This window comes from Lonchura striata, chromosome 4 (assembly GCF_050655825.1).
Source record: "Lonchura striata isolate lonStrDom1 chromosome 4, ASM5065582v1, whole genome shotgun sequence".
In the NCBI taxonomy this organism is placed as follows: Eukaryota; Metazoa; Chordata; class Aves; order Passeriformes; family Estrildidae; genus Lonchura; species Lonchura striata.
In genome coordinates, this window is record NC_140706.1 from 45664505 (window position 1) to 45689861 (window position 25357).

Below are 25357 nucleotides of genomic sequence, written 5' to 3' on the forward strand. Positions count from 1 at the left end.
AGAGTCCTCTAGGCAATTTAAGGCTTCCTCCCTGCCACAATAAACCACTTTATAGTGCTCTTATCTGATCCAAGTTGAACTGCAGGGCACATTTCAGTAGCAGCTTCATTCACTTTCTCCCTTCCCTCAAGTTGAAAACAGAAGGACATTAGTTGCTGTATAATGTGACGTCCATGTCTTGTTTCTCCTATTATCTAGACTAAGTAAATCATAACAACAGCAATATAGCTGCACGCTGATTTAAATGAAGAAATATGGTTTGATGTTAAAACAATTCCTCTCATTTATATATAGCAAAGCCATGCACAAAGTCTTTTGTCAATGACATCCCAAATCAAGATGTGCAATCTTGAGAAATTGTTTGATTAACTTCTGCCTTGTAAAACATCTTCCTGTGGCAAGTGCTTAAGCCTCTAAGAGCTGCCAAGTTCAAGCCAGTGTGGCTCATGCTATAAGTCTTCCTGCAGCCCTTTGGGCCACTCTGTAACGAGAGCTACCATTTTGCAGTCACTGTCACTTCGCATATCCACTCTCTAAAGCTCTGTTTGTTGTTTCATTCTGTTCTATGTCTCCCTTAGGAACTTCTTCATTTTAATATAAATAGAGCGCTTCATCATGCAGTGCCAAAGACTCATGGAAGGTATAACTCTCAATATTACTGAAAATGATGCATACAGATGAATTTGGCCAGCAGATCGCAAACAAAGGGCCTTAAAGGAAAAGGGAAAAACTTCCTAATCCAACAGTATGGAGGGTAAAATGCTGAAAATAATAAAGGAAAGGGGAAATGACCTCCTCTGCTAACCATTGGTTTGATAATAATTCACAAACATCACTGGAAGCAGATAGTTAAAGCTTTTTGCCATATGGCACAAATGCATCATGCAAAATGTATATTTTTAATGTTGATTTCTAATTGGATTTTTTGTTAAACATGGAAATTAATTTTCCTTCTGAATCAGGAGGATTCTAAAAACTCAAACCATAATTATAAATAAAAAATTCTTATTTGTTTTAGAAAACTGTGCTTTACAAAAAACATCAATTTTAGAAATTTTAATAGTTGGGTTTTAATGTTTAAAATTTTATATTATTTTCAATTTTTTCTTTTTCTCATCCACACTTTTATATTATATGATCAAGGATTTGCTAATATGATATGACCTACTAGCATTAAAATGGAAAACTTAGGATAGGATAGTAGGATTAAGAATACCCAGGCAGATCGATGCATGAACCTTGATGTAATATATGTTCAGAAAACGCAAAATGAAAAGGCAAATTTTAACACTTTCATAGTAACAGCAAAATAAAATAACAACAACAACAACAATAATAATAATAATAATATCTAGACTGTCACTTATATTATCTGGTAGCTGAAATATGTTACATTCTGGTCATCTAATAATTGTAACACTTGCAATATTTCAGAAGAGGTGAATGAAGTCAGAGATCAATATAGTTCTGCAAATTCTACCTCTCACATATTGGTGTATAAACCCAGTACCACTGGCAGATTGGAGCTGATCCCATTCTGTAGAAAGCAACACAAGGGGATCAAATAATGTTTGGGTTTTGCCCATGCAATAATTTCTAATGACTTCATTACATTTTAACCACCTTGCCCACAAGCCTCTGGCTTTAGCCTCTTGGACAATTTAACTGTTTCTATTATATCCATATGGAAATGCTTTGTGGATCATATCAGCTCATGCTTGCATATTTAACATGGTTGTTCCAGTTTAATAGCTAACTGCACAACAGTTCTTAGAATTTCTCTTCCCTTTTGTGCCCTCTACAGTGAACACTAAGGTTCTCTCTTATTTTTACTGTACTTTTTCAAGGGCTACGTGTGCAGAAACATCCCAGTCATTTGGAATTGCTAATATCCAGTTACAAATTCACAAGTGGCAAATACGCAACCATGAAATTCAGTAGTTACAAAGCAGAACATTTGTACATTGTAAATTCCTGTGCATTTCTTAAGTTGCATGATGGGGAGCAGCAGGTGACATTATCCAGTTTTATGTGCACTTTACCTTTCTCTAACACCCCTCTCTCTCCCTTCCCGCCTGTGGATGCTGCTGAAGTATAGAGTTTCATTCATTCACTTTAATGCTGAAACCCATCATGTTAAAAAAACCCTCCCCAGAGACTGGAATAGGACCAAAACTGTTCCAGACTCTTATCTGAATAGGTATATTTGTATGGTTTATATGTCCTCATTTCCTTTGTCAGTCTTGACACAGGCTGCCCAGAGAGGTGGTGGAATCACCATCCATGGGGATATTTGGAAGATGTGTAAGTACAGCACTTGGGGGCATGGTTTAGTGATGGTCTTGGCACTGCTGGGCTAATGGCTGGGATCGGCAGACTTAAAGGTCTTTTCCAACCTAAATTATTTTACAATTCTGTATAGCTATGTAGACAAGGGTAAGCACAGAGGCAGGATGGAGAGTGCATTACAGTGTTTAATGGGTATGTGGTACTTACCCTTTCTGCCATCTACCCTTTCTCCCCCTCACCACAGAACAAAGAACCTCAAAGGATATGCAAACTTCAGTGGGGCAAAGAATGGTTATTATACCTTTTTTTAGAAATCAAAAATTCAGTATGGAGCCACCCGGTCAGCTTAGCATCTCCCACTTTGCTGCCCAGTAACAGATTGCTGGCCAGGTTTCATTTTTGCAGCTTCTCCTGCCATATAGGAACATTTATCAAAACTTTCAAACTAAACACTAGGGTTAGAACCACTCAATTCCCCGGTAGTGGTGGTAAGGAGAGGTTTTCATGTGTTGATGCCAACCCAATGAGTAAGTTACTTCATGATGAGGAGTGCAATGTGGAAGCCTTCCTACCTACAAATCTACTTTAACACTGAGGCTGCAGGATTGTGATCTATTCCTCTTTTGCTCAGAAAAGCTGCACATGGAAGGCTCAGACCAGGACCAGCCCCCTGAGCCTCAAGAGTAGCATATAGATGACAGAGACCCATGGCCAGGCACCTCCCTCCCAGGGGAACACGTCCAACAAAGATTATTTTCTTTTGCAGAACTCAGCATTGGCAAACAACCTGTGGAAAACTGTGGAGCAGGATGGACCAATATGAAAGTCACTTCTATGCATTGTGGAACTGCTCTTAGACATGTGTGAGGGCTTTTGCTATGGAAGTAACTCATCTGGTATATAAGTCTTATGTTCTTTTCATGTAGCTGCAAATTCCACTTTTTTTTTAACCAACAAATTAAATAAATGTTAGAGAAAATGTATTATAAGGGGTGCTTATCAGGGAAATGACAAATCTTGCAAAACAGACTTGCACAGAAAAGAAGAATGAGGTGACTATCTAATGTCTTTTTATACATTTTTTAACATAATTATCTGCTCCCAAGTTGCATTTAAAAATCTGTGTAATCTATATACATCTCTAACTGCAATCATAGAAAATATTACTTGAGATCTGTAAGATGCCCTTTCACTAGACCAAAACATAGAGCTATGTGATTATTATTTTCAAATATACAATGTTCTGCTTCAAAATTGGCCCAGCATATCTTCAGCCACACTACTTGCAAAAATACTGCTTGGTGAATAAAGGGGGATAGAGTTTCTCTCATGTTTATGAAAGACAGTGGAACATAAGCAAACGTTGGTATTCAATCATCTTCTACCATAATACATACTTTTCAATGAGAGGGAGCAGCAGACACAAGCATATTTACTCAGAAGGCGAATAAACTAGTAGAAATTTCAAAATAATTGTGGTCAAATTCTGTTGTCACAGTGCAAATCAATTGGTGGCCAAACTTAGTTTCAGGTGTCTGAATAAAAGTCTTTTCTCATTACATTTTTGGTGTATAAATAATACGTGGTATTTTTGTGAGGAAACAGTTGTGTCATTGACACTATCACTCTATTTGTGCCTGGAAGTCTTTGCCTCACCTGTGTCAAAACATCATAATCTTACAGCTGGTAATTGCAGCAGAGTGGCGCCTTGAGTTATTTTTGTGGTCAGCATGAGATGGCATGTGACATTTTATGTTATAGAAGCCCTCAAAGAGGCCTTTCTATCATAAAGATTTTAATGCAGAAAGAGAAGAGAGTGGAATCTCCCAGTATCTCTTTGACTTTTAATGTTCTTGATCATTGTGTAAAATTAAGGTGATTTGTTTATTTGTCAAATTCATTACTTCGATGATAATATACGATGGTGTAACACATTATCTAGCTAATACTTTTAAGGCAGCTTGTCAAAATAAGTGCATATTACTTCAGTTCCAACTATGCTGGATTTTTGCCCACTCAGAAACTGAGCAAATAAGAGCAAGCTTTTAACATGATGAGTCACCAGTCCTATTAAAACCTTACCCTTTAGAGAACATATTAGGTGATATCCAGGAACGCATATTAAGTAACCCTCTCATGGACATTGGCAAAATTTTTTGTGTGTAGGAGCCACATAAGGACTCTGGGGTTTGGTTTGCTCTGTTTTCAAAATGCCAACAGATCAGATGTGATTTGAGAAACAGAAACAACTGTATTCGTTAAATGAGCATTTTTTAATCTCTACCAATTTCTTAGTAGCCTACAAATAAGCTTATGCTGTTTCAGCTGAGAATATATATCAGGTTTCCTGGAAACCATCCCACTAGGGCATGACTATAGCTCCAATATAAGCAGTGAAGCACTTAAAAGGGGGCTAATTAGCTATTTGCTGTACTTGACAGATAAAAGATGTATTCAAGCACACAGAAAAGACTGCAAATATAGATATCCCTGATTATGTTATTGTCCAACATTTTAATTAATTTCTTAGACCACCTTTGTGCAATGTAAAAAGGTTTTGAAAGATATGACAGTAACAAGACTGTGGTGTTTCTTTAACTAATCACCATCACTGCAGGGTGCTGGAAATTTTAAATCACGTTTTATATGCTCAGTTCACTGAAAAAATTACTTTTAGTTCTATTGGCCCTAATTTTTGCTTTATTTGCAGAGCAGCAATGAGAAAGGTGTGATTTGATTCAACTATTTTGCTGCCTAGAAGCCATTTTGGCATGTAAATCATCTGCACAGGAGACAGACTGGCTGGTAGCTACAAATAGGGGCAGATGATAAGACCTATGGTGTTCATCAGCAACTCTTTCACCGGGTGAGGAAGTAATGCAGCTTCTCTGAGACTTATTTAGCTACCCATGAAATTAGGAAATCATATTTATCTGTCACTTGTGAGCATTGTGTAGTTTTCCACGCCAACAACTCTCAAGCTCTTGGAAATCCTGACATGGAATTTCCTCACAATATATTTTTGCTTCTAATTTTAGCCTAAACCAAATGCAAAGTAGCCTACAGTGTGAGGCTATTAGCCAGGCAAATAAATGCATTAAACAAACACTCTGAAACAAAAACATTTTGGCCCAGGGTTTAGATTCCAGCAGGAGTTAGTGCTCCTTCCTGGTTTCCTGATACAGTTTCACAGGTTCACAATGATACACTTTATCACAATGATACACTTATAGCCACCTTGGCTATAAGTCATTCAGGTGTGCTGCCATCCATGTCGCAGGAAGGAGGATTTTGGCCCATGCCACATAAAAATAGGGGTGTATGTGGGTAAGCAGATAGGCACCATCAGTGTAAATAGCAGTTCAGAAACCAGCAGCATTTTAAGCTTTGTTAATAGCAAGGAGCCAGGTACATTAAAGTAGCAGACAATTTGTTTGATAAGCAATTGATATTTGACAGGCCAGTGACAGCCATGTTGTCAGGAGATCACAGCTCCTGCCTCAGTATGTGACTTTAAAAACTTCACTAGGGGAAAAATTACAGTCAGGCAAGCAGCAGCAAGGCATAGCCTAAGGCACTATCTGCCAATAACTAAGTCCTAGGGAAAACTGATTTGTGGCTTCTGATCACATGAACCTATAGCCTTCACTATTGACTAATTGTGGTTCATCTGGATGTAGATCTATCTTGGCTAACAAGAAAGCACTAGAGGTCTTCATTTAGCCATTGAGCTGAGTCTCTGGAGACGTGTGTGCAGCTGTCTTTACCTTCTTACCAATCAACACATCAAAAGCTGCAGAATATATTTCCACTTCCAGAAATGCAAACTGCAAGTGAGATAAAGTTGACAAACTAGACTGGAAAAGAGTGACTGATTATGACTCTCCTCCGAATACAAAAGATAAATCATTTATGACCGTGCAGAACTTTGCTATCTATATAAATTCAGAACAGATATGATGGAATCAATTTATCAGCTGGACAGCCACATCATTTTAATGTAACTGTAAAGGATTAAAACAATTTTAGATGTCTTTTTTTTCCTACAAAGCATCATCCTAGGGAGAACACAGGCAGACAAGGTGAATGCATATTCCTTTGCAGAAAGTGGCTATTGATTGATGCTGTTTTGATTTATCTTAGTGAAAATAGTATAGTAAAAAATAATCTACTTGGTGCCATGAAAATCAGCTGTTAATTACTATGCAGAGCATTCTACCCAGTCCAAACATTATGCTAAAATTGGAAAAAAATTACAAAAAATACCATGGATGTATTTGAAGGTAAAGCTACAGAAGAGATGAGCATTTTTGGCTTGAATCACTTTCTTGGCTTCTGTTCTACTTAACAATTCATTCAATTGCAGGTTATACCCGCAGACACAGATCACCACCACTGAAGGGGCTGAGCTCCCTCTCAGAGTTTAAAAGTCCAAACAACTTTAAGACTCAAATATAGTTTAAGTTCAGATTCAAGTCACATTTCATTTAATAGGAAAACAATTTGCTTCAGGCCCAAACGACCAGGATGTTGTGGTGTCTGCTAATCAAGGCAGGACCAGCCAGTGTGGACCTGACTCAGTCTTGTGCTGCTTTTTCTTTTTTCTACTGTCTCAGTAAGTTGGGAGACAAGTTTTTCTTGTAATATTTATGTTTCCTCCCAGTACAGAAGAATGGGAGCCAAAAAGGTAACAAAAACCTTTGCAGGATTTCAGTAATGTCCATGTGTCATCTTGACTTCAACAGGGAAATGAATATTTTTGCCATACAACAATCAGCATAACTAAATTGGGATTCACAGTCTGGCACAGAAGAGCAAATTAATCGCATAAAATTAAAACAAATATAAAAATCCCTTTAGAATGTCTATCCTTAGGGTAACTTAGCCCATTTTTAGTTATAGTAGTGAATACAGGTTACTAGACTACATATATTGACCAAGTTGAAAGAGGATTATAAAACTAGATAAGCAGTCGGGTACTAGGAATTACTAGGAATTTAGGGCAAGAAACAATTTAAATTTAAGATCTGTTCTTCAGGGAAAATAGTGTATGTAGTTAAAGCAGAGGAAGCTTATGAGTCTGTTTTCAAAGTTCTTAGCATCTAACAACAAATTTCTGCATCTGTCAAGGTGTATCTATTGCTGGTTGTTGTTAGTACTACCAATTTTGGCTTAGCATATGGATCAATTTTTTTTCTTGTTAAATATTTATATCTATATATCACATTTCTTTTTGTTGGACTTCCACTGTGAAGCTTTCACCCAATAGACTTATGATAAATGACAAAAAAAAAACTCTTAAAGGGAGGGCAAGCAGTTCAGCCTGTTCCCAAAACTGCCACATCCTTGTTGTTATAAAGCCCTCTTTACACGTTGCTCATAATTTTGCAAAATTAACTCCCAAGGATAACATTTTCCACATTGACGTAGTTACTCTGGAAAACATCTCTACATCTTGCCTCTTGTTTTTGAAAGACAGAAATGCCTCTATACTCCAAGCAGGGATGGCTTGTTACCACTTACTCAAAAATGCCTTCAGTTGGCCAAATTGGAAAACTTTGTGAGGAAAAAAAAAAATCACTACTTCAACTACTTCAGAACAGTTTTAGTAAAAATAGCTTCCACTTTTAAGAATTCTTTTTTAGCATGAACACTCTGAAGATTTTACCTTATTAATTTCATTCTGACCCCTACAAAAGACAGGATGGGCACAAACTTACGGAAAGAGTGACCTGGAAGCATTTCTAAAATTTTCTCTCAAAAGTCTGCTTCTTTTCAGGGTTGTTGCCAGGTCCTGTAGCTAGGACCAAGGCATTACCAGCATTTCTCACACTCCTTATTAGTGCTCCCACAAGTCTGGTAGGTATTTAAGCAGAGGAAAAATGAAATGTGCACCTTATAGAGAAAGGGATAGGAGCAGGATAGATGAGATTTAATGTGAAATTTGGAGCTAAATGTTTTTCCTCAGAAAACACTAGTTTAGCAAGCTTGTAACTTCCCTCCAGAAATTAGTTTCCTTCAGAAAACTCTGACCATAGACTTCCTTACTCCAGTTCCCCACTCCTCCACCCCCCCATATCTTACAGTTTTTAATAACACAAATTCAGTTTTTAATAACACAAATATGTCCTATTTTCTCAAATATCTCTCACTCAGTGTACAGGACTAACCACCTCTGGACAAGGATCCAAACTTTAAAAACAGCTGTAGTTGCTTCATCCATTACAAAAGTTACCAAATCTGCAATAAAAGAAGATGACCACCACAGAATATGACAACTGACCTTGTCTAATTGTCAGAACAGTTCACACTTGTGAATTAGCATCTTCAGAAGTATCCATCTCTAAAAGAACCCCTTTCACAGGCAGGCACGAGCCAGGCATTGCTACCTAGGCACCTGAACATGAGCTGAAGGTGCTGGTCTGCAGAATACCTCTCTCCTGGGACATTTTATGCATTTTAAATACATAGCATATATTCTGAAGAAAGGGAAAAAAGTAAAGCAAGTGCTGAATGAGGAGGCACAAGACTTCTTTAACCTAAATAAAAAGTTGTTTTCATAGGAGGAAGAGCTGATGATAGGACTATTTACTTACAAAGAAGTACACACAAAACAAGGATACAAGTTATTGTGTTTTGTTATCTTAACCCCTCTGATGTGTCTTGGAAATTGTTGTGCAAACTGGATGGCTGCTTTATGAACAAATTGCTTTTCTTCCCATTTGGCATTTGGGCTCTCCAACTTTCTGGAGGGATTGCACTGAATCATTCTGATATTCTGTGACAATTTAAAAGGAAATGAAAGAAATACTTGGCACATCATATTTTTTTTAATACTTCTGCAGCAATTTTAAAATTGGTTGGCCATTTCTCCTCCTAAGAGTTGTGCATTTTGAAGTTACCAGAGAAGTAATTTCCACAATAAAGACATAAATCTATCTATACAATATAAGCCAAAATATATGTATTTTTATATCTATTGCAGGACTCAAATTCCAGAGACCTAGAACATAAATAAAGAATATGAAAAATATAGAAAGTAAAGGACAGATAATTTTGCCATGATTTATAAAAGAAATTGTGCAGTTTTAGTAAAAAGATTTTGGCAAGGGAGAGTCTTCAGAATAAGAAGATGCAGCAGCAGGCTAGCAGATGCCAGTGTCTGACTGGGAAGATAGATCTAGTGAGGACTGGGGAGATTTTGGAAGTTTAATGCAGGTCAGATCTCCTCTACCTTTCCCAAAGAGTGTTTAGGAGACTGAAAATACTTGTAAATAATCTCTGCCAGGAATACAGAAGCCAATTACAAGCCTAAATCCTTGCTGGCACAGTTTATCCTTAGCTAACAGGTACAACTGTGGTTAAAAATGGCAGCTTGATATTCAGTTCCATTTCTCCCAAGCTCATGTCATCCTTTTTCAGGAAGCCAAGTCAACAAGGCTTGAAGTACTTCAGAAATTCCCCTTTCACATGCTGAGGAAGACACAAGATCAGTATTTGATAATAGATGCCACGTGAAATAACTAGGGCATGGAAGGTGTTTTATATGCAGACCCATGTTCTCAACAACTTTCTCTTTTCTTTTTCTATCTCAAGAATGCAGCTAAACAATTCTCCCCATATTTTATTAATTTTTAGAAATTTATTAATAAGGAGATAACTCCAGAACTTTCAGCACAGTAGACTAGCCATAACAGAAGAATAATTACTCTAAATGTGCCATAACTTATAAAACCCGAAGGTGTTATCTCATGAATTGTCTCCGGAGAATGAGTGACCCCTACCTACAACAGCTCCACACAAAAGCCCATTAAGAGGGATTGGCCCAAAGCTCTGTAGTAGGACATTCCTTGTGCCTTTGTGGTCACAGGGACCAGGGGCCACAGGTTCACCCACTTCCATCTGCAAAACACACTGCCACCACTTCTCAACCAGCCTCATGAAATTCAGAGCCTTCAGAAAAAGAAGCACAGGATCTATTTATTTGACCACTGCCACTAACATTCCCACTCTGTTTAAAATATGTTGGGAGATTTAAAGAGACCACTACTAAGTACTGCGACCAAAGAAATTAATTTGAGGACTGGAATAAGTGTCCTCAAAATCACACTCAGCATGTGTGTATTGGCTGCCTCATTTTTATGCACTTATCCCCTTTTTCTTGACTCTGTTTACCAAGAGACATTTTATTATTTTATTCCCCCACAGGTACAGTTTTCCAATTATTTTCTGCCTTGCAGATTAAATACCATATAAGAACATAAAAAGACCCCACCTAGTCTGGTGAAGGAGATGTGTCTTACACTTTGCTAACATTATAGCCAGATTTCACGGTCATGGGAAAACAAAATACCCCAAATGGAGCAGTTATTAATTCAATAAATCCAGCTGCTTTCAGTGCTCTGGGCAAAAGGCAAAGTTAAAAGCAGCTGCTTGTTGACGACATGTGCGACCTGACCAGGGGAAGGTAGCTGTTTTAGCACATCATCCACCACTTTGAAGGCTGACTGCACTCAATTTCTTAGACAATCTACACACCATTTTCAGTTCTGTACCTCCATAATTTATCACAACAATACCTCAAGCATACAGATTGGAGGGGGGGCAGGGTGGGGGATGAAAGCAATTTACAGTATAAAGATGAAAGAAGCTGGATGGCTCAAGAAGACCTAGTATGTAAATCATATCCACCACTTAAAGGAATGTAGCCATAATATTCTGGAATTAATTTTTCCAGCATTCCTATATAGGTCACACAAAGGTAAATGTAGTTTCCTCCTCCCCCTACCACTATATCTGGAGTTGTTTATCAATATGTTAAAGAGGAAATTGATTCTACCTCCCTTTATCTACAAGGACAATAAGAAACTTATGTATAAAAACTTTTGATATAAACAACAGCAATCAGTAAAAAATTAGTGGACAATCTGTCTCTATATCTTCCCTTCAGATTTTTAGGCACATCTTTCAAATATTACTCTTCATGATACTCCCAGTCTTGCTGGGAAAAGAAAATAGTCTTTTTCCAGAAACAGTCTGGATAACATACAGTGTATCCCAGATATATCTCACCAATCCTAGCTAACTTCAAAAACGCAAAAGTTATGTACAGCCTTCATAACATTTCTACAGTGTGATTTTAATATCATTATTTTAAACTTGACTTCAGAGGTCTACATTTTCAGAAGGTTTTCTAAATTATAATTGCTAAATAAGTTTGATTCATCAAAGGTATGTTCTCTGATGGGAAAAAATATTTTTTTACAAGACTATGTGCAGATACAACTTTGCTTTTTTATTGATAGTTTGGTAGCAATCTTTTGCACACAAGGATTTATTTCTGTATTCAGCAAGTGCATCATGTATCCCCAGGAGAACCAAAAGTGTGTGTGCTAATCTCTTTACACAATTTTACCTCTTCTTTCAATGATCAATGGCATTTATTTGAGAAAACTCTGAATTTACCTACATTTACTGTGTGCTTCTTATCCCTCTAACTGCAATATGATTCTCAGTCTCTTTCCCCTGGGATCTACTTTTAAAGGTACAAGCATGTTAACAGTTTCAAACAGCTGCTATGGAAAAAAATCATCATGAATGTTTCCTTCTTCCTCCTCAATTGTGGACTTAAATCTCAAAATACACAGAGGCTGAGCTGCAAGAAGCAGTTGTAGTTACAGGATTAACTCCAGACACCTCCTGTACTAGCAGGCTCGAAGTTGGGGCTTATATGAGTGGAAAGGTGATACAAGAGATATTCATCTCTTGCTTTTCACACTGGTGGGTCCTGACATTTTGGGTCAAGCAAACTTTTAATGAATGGGAAAACTATTTCAAGCTATATTTAAGTATTTCTAAATATATTCTGTGTTTTTTCTCTCCTTCCATGGAGACTTCAGACAACCAGTTTTAAAGACAATAGGTTTCTGACAAGATCACAAACTTAAGACTACATTTCAGTAAATATGTAATACATTCTTAATGTGTGGTTTCACACACAAAAGGTAACCCATTCCCATACAGTGGAAACAGAGGATAACATATTAGCTTTTGAATGGATAATCCCTCAAACCATGCTTCAGCCCTAATCATGAGATAACCTTCTGTGTGCACAATGTGCATATCCCACTGAAAGTCTAAACATCATACTTCTAATGCCATCCTTCATGTGGGCATGTGTGCAGACCTCATTGCTCCCTACCTAATGCACTTTGGACACAAGCTATTCAATTGAACATAACTATTGCCTTCTTTTAGTAAAATACATAAAACATGGTTTCAATACTCTGGCCCCTAGATGAAATCACCCACTCCCAGTTTGACTCCACTCCACCACAAAAATTGGCTTAAAATTTAATTTTCCCCTTTTTTTCCCATCTACTTTTGATATGTCACTTTGAATCTCCAGATTTCTTTGGATTCTCATGTGGTGAATCCCCCCTGACAAGCTTGCTAGTAGTTAACTCTCAGACGTCAGGCTACCCGTAACAAAACATGTATTATGTATTATGGGGACTGACCCATCACACCCCATTTCACTGACACTCCACTGGGATGCACAGTGGGTTGTGAGAACCCCAGGCTTGGTCTGGGGTCTTGTGTGGTGGTAAAGTCTCTCCTCCAACCTGTGCTTCCAAAGAAAGACTCTGCAGCCTCTTGCTGTTCAGTCTCAAGGCAGTTTATTGCGAGTTATCTAACAGATTGTCTTCTCTGGCTACTGCGGTTTGGTCAGCAGCCCAAGCAGAGACACACACACACACAGACACCCTGACTGTCTGGTGTCTTCTTCTCTCCCCCACCCAGGGCTGCTGCTATATTTTATATGATATATTATGTATAATATGTTTTACAGTTTTTTTCCCAATACCTACTACCTATATTACCAAGTGCTTTTCTACTCTAAACTAATCTGTGAGTGGCAGCATCACCAAGAACATGGAGGTAAGGAAAAAGAAGGAGGAAGAACAGGATCAGCCCACTTTCCTCCATGTTAGAACTTCTGACCCCCATGTACAAAGTAAAACCCCCCCTGTACAATACTAAAAATTTTTCCCCTCTGTTTTGTAATTACTTATACTATACTATCTAACCCTTTGTGACTGCTTGTTCCACCTTCAAAATTGGTAACTCATTCCATGGCTCAAACTCAAAATCACAGCTGTTTTTCAGCTGTCTGCCAGGGTCTAGAATGCTTCTGACCAAGGCCTGGAACATCTAAAAATGTCTGAGTGGGTGAATCACCAAATCTAAGGCTGACAATATCACAGACAAGCATTTGCCATCTTGCCTGGCTAAACGATTTTGGCCAGTGAAAGCAAACTGAACAGGGAGTATTTCACAGTTCTTGTCTAAACAATAAAATCTGTCCAGACAGTATTTCTGGCTTTCTATAAATCCCAGACAGTGCAATGTGCCTCTTCAGCCTTTGCAAATAATCAAGTGTAAATGGTTTTAAAAGGACTTCTGTTAAAAAGCAGTTGATCACAACTTTTAATACTGAAAAATATGATGGCATCTCTTGGATATCCACACTAAATGGCAAAGATCATTCCATACAATAAATAATCCTGTGCTATTGAGTGATTAAGTCAATTTCATTATTCATAGAATAGTGGATGAATTGATATGAATAAAAATGAAACTGTGCCCCCAGTACTGAGCTTCCACATGTGCATAACTTAGAATTTTACTAATAAAACCACAAAAAATTAACAAAATTTTTGCAAATATTTATATTTTCTTGCTATATGTAACTATTTTTTTAATTACTTTATTTATAGAGAAAAATACAGAAAATAAAGTCTCACCTGATTCATAGGACCATATTATAGCCTTAGCTTGAGCATGGAGGGGGATAGGGAATATTTTCAGCTGCTTTCCTTACAATAGAAGGCAACATTCCATTGTCCATCTCCCACACTGTCTGGGTAGACTGACTGGGTGGATCAGGGTACCTGGGGTACAGGCAGAAGGAAAAAGAGGAGCCGTCATCGGTGCTGTCACAAGGAGCCTAAAGGACAGCTGGTCAAAACTGATACACATCTTAGATTTAGAGCACCTACACTAAATTTGCAACCTCTCTGTTCAGGTATGAATGGCCTCCCACAGCACTTGGGACAGTCATCTCTGAAGAAGGGAGGAGCTGGCTGTTCATGTGAAATGAATTTGTTCAATACCAAGGCCAACACAGTTCAGGAGCTTGGAATTAATCTGTGCTAGCAGTATCTGTGTCTGCAGGGTTTCCTGACTCTGCACAAATCCTGACTTTGCCCCTGGCATTTCAGATACATGAAAATACCTGCTTAGGAAGACAGCAACAAACACACGACACCTCTTGTATTGTACAGTGCCACCTTGCCTGCCTGAGTGCCAAGGGGAACGTAAAGCTGCTCATCAGCTCTTTCAACATGTCAAAGTTTCAAACATGGGGAAAGACAATCAAGGGTGGAGAGAGTAGTAACAATGCTTGTGGCAGTCATTGGAGTAGGATGCAAAGGTTTATGGCACTGTCAAAGAGCTGAAGCCAAGAAGATGGTACTCTACTTAATTTCACTTTGCTCACTGAAGTGGTGTGAACCTGCTTCTCCCTTTCACAGATGTACAAAAGTAGAAGAGGGGAAAAAAGGGTTTGGGGTTGCCTGTTGGTTCCTCAGGATACAAGGGTGCTTAGACAGCATGAACTTCCATTGTAGTGCTGCAGGAGCCAGGAGGAGATGGTGGACACTGTCCCCAGACAGTGGTCAAGCCCAGGAGAGGGGATGAGGGACATCTCACAAGCTGTCCTGGGAGGTTGGTTCACCAGTGTTCCAGACTTTCTAACTTCTTTAGGTGCAGACAGTATGAAAACATGCACATTGTTAACTCTTGTACCAATCCTTTAGAAGCTCTTCTGCTGAAATACTTCGGAAGGTAGGGAAATTCATTTCTTCTTCTTATGAAGAGTTTGTACTCATTTCAGATAAGTTTATTTTCTCATGTGGTGATCGCAACCACCTATTTTCCATATTATTGGACTTAGCTTTTTTCCAATTTCATGATCCTGTGTTTTGAATGCTTTTGTTCTCAATCTGGAAAGAGTGGCAGAAAAGTTTGCTGCTTGACAACTTCTGAAGTTTTTATTTCGCAATTCACAGAAAAGATATGTGTATCATTTGTATTACAATTATTGCCCAATAATCACCAGATTAATGTTATATTTCTGCTGTCATAGGACAGATGTCAAAATTTAAAGATGGGAAAACAACAAGGAGCAAGAAAAACCAAACCACAGTTATTTGTGCACTTTAAAATCCTCCATTTGCAGTAGATTTTGTAATACAAATTTTTCCATCCAAGTTCACAGGAAGGAACGCCTTTTTAGGCAACTTTATAAAATGTCGTCTATTCCTTGTCTATAATCTGGAATACAATTTTAGCTCAAATGCACCTATTTATCACTGCAATATGTTTTTTTATTTCTAATTATTCCTCTTCTTACAAATACAATCAAATGTCTGAAAGACAGTTTTGTTCTTCTATTGCATCAGCTGTTGTTGTACAAGGAGAAGGAAGGAAACTGTGGCACTTATGCAGTCTCACTTTCAAGGGATAGATCGTTCTAGGGATGAGAAAAGAAAATCATGACTGCATTTTTTGCCATATGTGGTACTAACATGAAAAATTGTCTGCTTTTTCTACAGCTGGCTGAACGCTGTGGGGGATCCCCAGCAGATACAGATTAGTGAATGCATTTGTACTTTATTGTTACTGACAAATAACTCCCACTAGCTCACAAGAGTTGATGGGCAGTGTCACAGTAAATGACAAGGCTTGACTCCTCTTTATCATCAGTTTATATTTGGTCATTTTTCCTGTGTGAATTCTAAAAATAATATTTCCAAGTGTTTAAAATATGTTTAAGCTGATATATTGAATACCCCTGAAGACTTACTCTATAATAGCTTTCTTTAGAATGATACACTAACTCCTTCCCCTCCCACACACCATTTTCCCTTTTCTTTTACATAACAAATTTCTTTAAAAAAATAGAGTGTGAGACAGAAAGCTTATATTTCAGGGAAGAATGGCGTGAGGGGCCAGGGAGGCCGCATAATTGGGTGTGATGTGTCAGTTTCTCCAGTGACCGTCGGGACTATTCTGTCATCACTTCCGCAGCGCGAAAGCGAGAGGACTGCACAAATCCCCACGTCTCCCGTGACTTAACCAAACACTGGAGTCTCTAAGAGAAAGTTAGTCAGGAGGTGTGCAGGTGTTTTATACATTAGCAAAGAAAGCAAGAGATGGGAGGGATTGAAGAGAAAGACAAAGGATGAGATAGTGTGAACCAGCATATTCATACAGGTTATGTAAGAATAGCAAATTGTAGCAAATTGCACCCCTAAAAATAAAATAAGTAAAGATAAAGTAAAACTAACAGTCTAAAAGTTACCCCAGCTAGAGGCAAATATACCTTATTTTACAGCTGTGGGCTACTCTGCAAACACAGCTTTTTCATTATTTCTCTAGCTGCTCTCTTTTCCCTAAAGTCAAAACAGAAAAAACAAACAATACGTCACACTTCACCTACCTTCTGAGCAATTTCTGAGTGGGCAGATAAACACAGTAGGTAGTTAAGAGACACTGCAGCTGTAGCTTTTTCTCCCTGAACCTTCCAAAGAATTATCCTGTCAGTCACAATGAGCAGAATTCATTGCCCCTACTTTAGGTGCTAAAATTACAGACCTTCAGATAGGAGCTGGTCATCTCTTTATATTCAAATTAAAGAAATAGGCAGATGTCCAGGATAGTTAATCTGACAAATTTTAGGTATCAGTCTCAAAAGAAGAAATACACCCTAAGAGTGTAATTTGATTTCGACATATTCAGAAGAGCGTAGGCTCATTGTTGAGATGCAGACATCTGTACACGCAGTGCATTATAGTCACGGCACATTGACTCAGTGGCTCCTTGTATGAGAAAATGATGCATCTACATTTAAAGAAGCAAGCAAAGGAATATCCTAGTTTGTTTCTTTCTGTTTTAACAAATTCACATTTAAACTATGCCTAGTTTTGTGGAAGAAAACTATTATATATTGTACTTTGGTTTTGCTACACTCCTCTGCACTTATACTATGTTCAGTTAACCAAGAATCCTCACTAAAAGCTAGGGTCAGGATCCTCCCCCTTTTTGGTTCTGGACCCCTAAAGGTCCAGAATGTAAATTTAAGTGGCAGAAAATCAAATTATATTCACTGCATGCCTACTGGAACTCGATTACCTAGATTTTCTCACATAAATGTTTCTTTGTCATTGGAAACAGTCCCATATCAGAATGAGTGACATTAATTGATACAATACCAACTTTATTTCAGGCATACAACATGTGTTTCAACCTGTATCAAATCATGGACCAGAAATGACTTTTTGCCTTTTTCTACCTAGACAATTTCTTAATTGGATAGTAAATTAGGTGCAGACTAAGAGGAAGAGTTTATACTTGGCCCCTGTGAGTTTATCAACAAAGCAAATCTCCCCTATGTTATGTTTCACTGCTTTCTTTCACCAGTGAAGTTGGCACTGCAGAAGTTCACTTCTACAGGACAAGCTGTTTTAGAGCCCTTGGATCTGAAACAAGAAATGTGATTTCTAGCACCTGATGCTGCCATGATTTATATATTCACATTATATATTCACATGCAGTGAATTCCACAGATTTCCAGAACATTAGGAATGTACAAAAATTAGGGATATGTTACTACCTTTGAGGTGTTTAAACCATGATATAAACTTCAACTCTGTGGACTGACACTATATTTCACAGTGATCTAGGAACAGGATTTCAGGCCACCATCTACTATTTTGAGTCTCATCTCTCATACACAAACTGCACAGTAAAAAGAGCCCAGAAGGACTTACAGATTGATGTCTATGCAATACTGTAACCTGTGACAAATCAAGGCCCAGTGTAAATTAAAAAAAAAAATAAAATAAGAAGGAAGGAAAAAAAGAGAGGAAAAGGAAATAAAAAAGGGAAATAAGAAGGAAAAGAAGAGCAATAGAAAGTCATAGAAAGAAAATAGAAATGTATTGTTACTATTTTAGATCTTTGAAATAAGAAGAAATTTGTAAATTGAAAGAGTAGAGTGTGTGTACAGTGCCACATCTCAGACCTGTTTCAAGGAAGAGTAAGCTCTATTTTTTTAAAACCTCCCATCTTTAAGCTGGGGAAGAAAAACATACCCAAGAGGTTATCTGAAAATGAGACTCCTAATAAATATATCATATGTAAATTATTTCAGATACTACTAGAAATAACCTGAAATAGCACTTGAAGTTCCAAACTAAAGCAAGCCTGAATGCCCTAATTTGAAGCAAGCAGATAAATTTAGTTTACAATATTTTTCTGCATATTTTTTATTATTAGGATGGGATTCAGGAATGCATAAACAATTTTGGAGTAGTAGTCCTTTGATCAGAGCTAGAAAGCCTGAGAAAACTTACAAGACAGCTTATTCTTAATAGATGAACTTCATCTTCTTTGGAGCAAACAGCATCCAGACACCACTAGGCACATGAGAAATACTGAAATGAACACAGCCTTGTATCTTGCACTATTTGAAAGACTTGCATTAGAAGAGCATGCAAAAACAGAAACAGATTTTCTTTCTACTCTCTCTTTGCATTATATATTACATTATTACTGCCAGACGTGAGACCTGTGGAATTTGCAAAAAGCTTTCTTTATGGGCATGACAATGAATAGGATGAGCTCCAGAAATACTATGCCGTTGGGTATGTGTTCTGGGACAGGTGTCCCAACCAAAGAAAATTTCTTATTTGACTTTGACTTTGCTAGTCCAAAATGTACATTAATCACCTGACAGGGTCGCGGCAGAGATCATAAGATTTGTTAGTTCAAATATCAGACATTTAGTTCAAACATTTCACATACAATAGGACATAAAATTATTCGTTTCATATTATAAAAATGACCGTAAGTGTCCCATTTGGCTTGCAAGTCTGCAGCCACAATGGAATTGACAGGTAAAAAAAAAACCCTAACACAAAAAATGCCTTGAAACACATCATACGTGGGAGATTTTCTATTTGAGAGGGAACTCATGCAAATGTAGGGAACAGAAATCCTTTTTTTCAAATGCCATAACTATTGATTTCACTACAAAATGCCCTTGAATAATTTCTTTTAGAACAGGAAACATTTATTCACTTAGCAATTTTATACTTGCAAATTCTACAATATAATTTCCTTTTGTTTCTGTTTTTAACAAGAGGGAAGCCTGCTTGACTCAAGCATTCATGGTCATCTTTTGTTCAGCAGCAAAGCTCTCTGTGTGAAGGGATTGTGAAGAAGGCAGAAACTATAATTCATCAGTACTAATACAGAGCAACAAAAGAGAGCAAACTACAGAACAAAGTTATCTGTGTTTAATTTCACCAAATTTCTACTGTGGATATATGTTTGTGTCTATTACATGTAATTTCAGTCATTTTGCCATTTAGAGCATAAAAGGTTTTATCTTCAGTAACAGTACTTTTAGAACTGTTAAAACTGTTAACTGTCCATTTTAAAAAGATATCCATATGTGTACACTAGAAAGTGTCAATGTTGTTACCCCTCTTGTTTAAACTAGGGTAATTCAGATTTCATTAAACTAATATAGGAAATATTTACAATATTTACAAAAAAACTTCTTGGAGCAATGGACTTTTGCTAAACACACTTTTCTAAAAACCCACCTCAGTAATGAGAATTGAATGAATAATCTTTGAAGGCTGATTCCTAGTAATACAGGAGTGGAGAAACAGTAATCAAAAGATGCAGTTAAATAAATAATTTGATATTACTTTTTGTTTCATAACAAAGACTATTGAATTGCAGATAAAGAAGATACTTATGATAGAGAGCTTCAGGGACAACTCAGTGCTATTCAACATCCTTACTGAGATACTGATTTCCAATTTTGAGGCATCAAATTCCCACATATTTTATTATTCTTGCTAAAAGCATCAGCCAAACAAAATGGCAACCAAACTGACATTCTACTCCCAACTCAAGCCAAATGTAAGGTCTGATCCTCTAACTTAGAAGCCAGCCGTTATCTTTCCAAAGATCTTGGGCAGAAGTAAAAGTTTATCTGAGCAAGATGAGCACTGACTGCAAAGTAAAGCTGCATACAGCTTGTCCAACCTGTTAATCAAATGTGTCTGTGCTCAGTTAGAGCAGAAGTAGAAACAGTTGTCTGGGCCAGGTAAATTGGATGGAAATACATTAATTTAATAAAATACATTTTTTAATAAGGGGATCCATGCCAGTAATTTTTAAAGCAATCTTCTTCAGAATACGATAAAAGGCCATGTAATTAAAATAACAAATTTTTAAACAGGAAAATGGATTAAAAATAATTTGAAATGGAGGACATTTGTTAGTGGACATCTACAGGATTCTGTGCAGTTCAACTGCCTCATAAATGACTTTCAAAAAGGATTTTGGCACCACAAAAATGAATCATTTGGTCACAGAAATATTTCATTATTACAAGATTGGGAAAGAAAAATTTACTTTCAATGAATATAAAATAAAACATAGACAGGAAATGCAATTCAAAAAATATCACAATGGATTATAATGTCAAGTTTAAGGAAGGCAACTATGGGCACATAATGGACAGTAAGTACCAGCTCAATGTGTAGCAAAAGAAAAAAATACAGGTAAACTATTAAGATTTTTTTTGTGTAAATAACAGAGTCATTGACGTAGCAACCATTTATTTAAGACTGGATGCTGTTCATAAAAATATAGAAAATCTTCAAAAAATACAAAGAGGTGTACTGAAGATGACAAGGAATGAACAAAAATACATGTGCCATTCTCTAGACAGGTAAATTGACTAGATTTGGGGCCCTTCAGCACTGTAAAATCATGGTACAAGAAAATTTGTTCCCTCTTTATGTTCTCAAGTAATAACTGTCTCACAACAGAGAACTAGGGAATATCAGCTTACATTATTAGGTGATCCATTTAAAATAAGCACTTTACCAGGAATTTTTTTTTTTCAAATAATCAGTGATTACATTAGTTATTTTACCTAAATCATTGCTGCATCAGGCCACAAGTGTAAATAGAATCAAATGCAACTGGCCAAATTTAATGAAATTTAGTGAAGAACACTAAAATACAATGATGTGGCAAAGCCTATGAAAAGAAATCTCTAAAGACTAAATCGTTAGAAGATAGAAAATATTCTCTACTGGACATTTTCTTATACTAATTTACTGGCTATTGTCAGAAACAGGCTAATGGACAAAATGTACTTCTCATGTAATTCAAAACAATCATTTATACCCTCTGCCAAAACACCAAGAAAAATCAGTTTATTTTTGTCTAGTGGGATGGAAGAATAAAATACTAGAAACACTGATAAAACCAGCTATATTTTCTAGAAATAAATATATTTTATGCATTTCCACAATTCTTGTTAAAAAAAACTTCCATTTCTTGCAAGTTACGAAATTTGAAGTATGCTCAATGACAATTCCCTGAATTTTCAATTTGCTTTGAACTAGTCTTGAACACAAGTAAAATTTCTCTTTCTCTGAAACTGAAAAGCTCTCTTGGGTTACAAGAATAGATTAGCTGTGACTAATCTGCACTGGTTTCATGGCTGTCCTTTTTCTTTCTTAATTGTCCATGGTCAGTAAATTACTAAGCTGCCTCAGAAAGAGCAGTATTCTAATATTTCTTTCTGTATTATTTTATAATATTTCATAAAGTTTTGGAACACTAATATAACTGGTTGATGCAAGTTAAACATGCAAGTAAGTAGATAAAATTTTAACTCAATAAAAGAATTGTTTTACTTTTGAACTATGTTTTCTGGTACACTAATGGAAGTTACAGAAGATCATAATTTTAGCTTAAAACCCCACTAATCCTGGGAAATTAGAGAAATCAGCCAAGGCTTTTTCCTCTGACGTATGGCTTCCAGACCTCAGAGAGGCTGAACAAGGAAACAATCTGTTCCCCGTGTAGCAAAAGTCAGCCTGATTCATCAGAAACTCTTTTCCTATTCCCTGAGCTTCCTGGGATCATCACTACTCAAAAAAACTGACAGGGTTTGGTCATCATTCAACACTGAAGCTGCTTAAAAGTGATAAATGTCACAGTTTTACCAGCTACTTCAATTTCCTCAGAGTAAAGCCTTCTATCTTCTGCAACTATTTGCAACTTGATGTTTAAATTATTTCATTACTTCTCTTTTGATAGATCTAGTTATATTACCACCTTTTTGATAATTACTATTAGTTTCTATGATCCCTAATACTTAAGCAATTTCAAGCTACTTAAAGAACCCAAAGTTACAGTTGACTGTGGTCTTTGACACTACAAATACTTTCACAGGACTTTCTCTTTTTTTTCAACACACGAAATGTTGTCCCATTTTGTTTCACTTACTTTTTAATTTTCTAAAACTTTCAAGTTTTTTTACTGGTGGTATTATTTTTCTTATACATCAGTAGTGACATTTCTGTGACTTAGACAGTCAACTGTCTACTCGTCTACTTGTAAAGTACAGAAGAGGCTGGGAGTGCTCAACTCTAAATTCCGTCATTTCATTTTTGTCCTAACTCATCTTTTCCACTAAGGAAGACTGCACTACCCACCTATGTCCAGATGTTGCTTTCTCTGCAATTCCTATCCTGAAGGGACATTTTGCCTTATTAGCCAGTTTTTCCATGTTAATATTTTCAGAGTCAGAATTTGCATTAGCAATTCTACATTTAGTTCTTATTGCCCTTTATACTATGGGAATTTCTCTTACATTCCTCTTTCTCTAACTTAAGACTGACTATGTTACATGAGACCAATGGTCCCTTCAGTATCAATCACTAAAAGCCTTTGCTGAAAGGTGTGAGGAAATTGTGCTATACACCCTCGTAATGAGTTATCAAGTGGGGAAGTTTCTTACTCCCCTACTTTAATTAAAGTTTGACTTATATTCTAAAGCTTGAAAACTTAAATCCCTGCCCTAAAATCTTTTCTGACATAAGTCTGAAATTTTTTCTTAGTGACATACACTTCATGAAACATTATTTTAAAGGCAAGGAGTTTAGGATGCAGGAGAATGCAAGTTATACAGACACAAATCCATAGACTATAATTTAGCTTTATAAATAACTTAATCTTACATGTGATGCTCTAAATTAATAATTTTAACATTAGGAACAAAACTTAGGAATGTTATACCTCTTGCAGAATTTACTTTTAAAACATAGACAAACATAAACATTACCTAAACCGCCTTTGAAGAAAAAGTAATACAATTATAAAGAGAGAGTTAATTGTAGAAAGGTTTAAAACCAGGAACAAGTCTTATTGAAACACACTTTATTAAAAGTCCAGAAATGAGCTTCAAATAATTTTAATTATTCATAGAGAAGATTCTAGCTTAAGTGTGTATTAAAGTACTTCCCTCTTATTAGCTTTTGCATTCCATTAATTACTTTATAAACTATTTCCTTACCTTAGTCATGCATCAAGAAATCCTGATTCCAGTTTTCCAGTAAGGATGAGGGAGATCTACATAAATGTATAAGTATTCAGAATAAATACATGCAATTTATTACAAAAATTGAATAATAAGAAAAATCTCTCTTTAGCTTATTTTCCATTTGTACAGTAACAATGAGAAAGACTGGACCATGCAATTAAATTATCTGCTGACACCAAATATTTCCTGTACTGTTTTTGAATAAACAGCTTGTCTCTCACCCTCTTCTCTTCCTCTTTCAGCAGTGTTATTCCCAATTAGTAACCACTGAGATTCAAGAGTCTATATATTTACAGGTAGTTCCCACACATACTGTCTTTTGAGGTGTCACCATTATGTCTATATCGATAAATAGGGAAATCTGAAGCATCAAATACTTTCTGCTTCCAGTAATGTGCTATTACGTGCATGGGCCCTTTTTAATGCTTCTTTTCCTGCATTCAGAGTGAATTTGTTTTGATTTTGTCTTGTTAATTAATAATGGATTTCTGAAAACTGTGCAACTTCAGAGAGAAAAACATCTGCAAACCTTATCTTTACATAGACTATATTATGTTTTTCCTTTTCTAATAATTAGTAACCGTACACAATCATTATATAAATGAAAATAGAGTAAACATCTTTCGCTTTTAGAGTTTTTATTGGCCAATTTTTATAACTGTGTAACTGTACCATTGTACACTACCATACTACATGTAGATGCATAGAATGTTTCAATTAATTAATTCACTGAATTAAGTTTAACAGCACAGAGAAGTGATCATTGAGCAAATCACTCTGCATAGTTACCATCTATTTTTCCATGAAACGCAGGGTAAAGCATGTTAATGTAAAGTACAGATATTGCAGGACAGTGTAGTATTACACTGTGCAGGGAGAGCCTGCAGTCTGCAGCAGCATGAAACCGTGCACAAGTGCTTACAGCTGCAGTGACATGGTGCTAAGCATGTTTTAAGACTAGTCCCAGTCGAGCGGCATCTTATCCAACCAGAAACAATCCCACAATCCAGCCCTTTTTAAGTGATCATCCTTGTATCATAACAGATTTAGGTTGCAGCTACTTTGGATTATGGTTAATCTAACCTTTATCCATTCACATCTTCACCTGAAACTTACAAGGACCAAGAGTCAATTGCCAGGGCATAATTCACAATGACACTGATCTCTCCTTCCTCACTCTAATTATCTGGATTAAGAATAACACTTTTGAGTAATTATTTTCACATTGGATAAACATTAAGCTTTCCTGGATTTATCTGAGCTTTTTCTTAACATGAAATAGATCCGAGCAGGCTTATAAGAACATAACTGACAGCAGTGACAGCTTAATCAAGGAAACCCTAAACAACTAAAACAATAGGAAATGTTTGTTTCACTTTGTTTTGAATAATCAAGAGCCAGTAACTTGATAACCCACTAGCAAACTATCTACTCATAGACCAAAGAAAAAGCAATATCCAGGCAGATCAATTACAGTGACTCGTACTGTCTTAATAAACATGCAAAATTTTCCCTGAT

At 36.6% G+C, this 25357-nt stretch overlaps 1 protein-coding gene across 2 annotated transcripts in view; it reads right to left on the minus strand.

Annotated features, from left to right (window-relative positions):
• Positions 1 to 25357, minus strand: part of LOC146767617 (uncharacterized) — a 311220-nt gene that overhangs the window by 71048 nt on the left and 214815 nt on the right. For both annotated transcript variants that reach the window (XR_014955155.1, XR_014955154.1), the window contains exons 10-11: positions 23813 to 23868; positions 14097 to 14243 (exon numbers count right to left, since the gene is read on the minus strand). The gene's annotated coding sequence lies outside the window, so the exon portion shown is untranslated. The remainder of the gene's footprint in view (positions 1 to 14096; positions 14244 to 23812; positions 23869 to 25357) is intronic.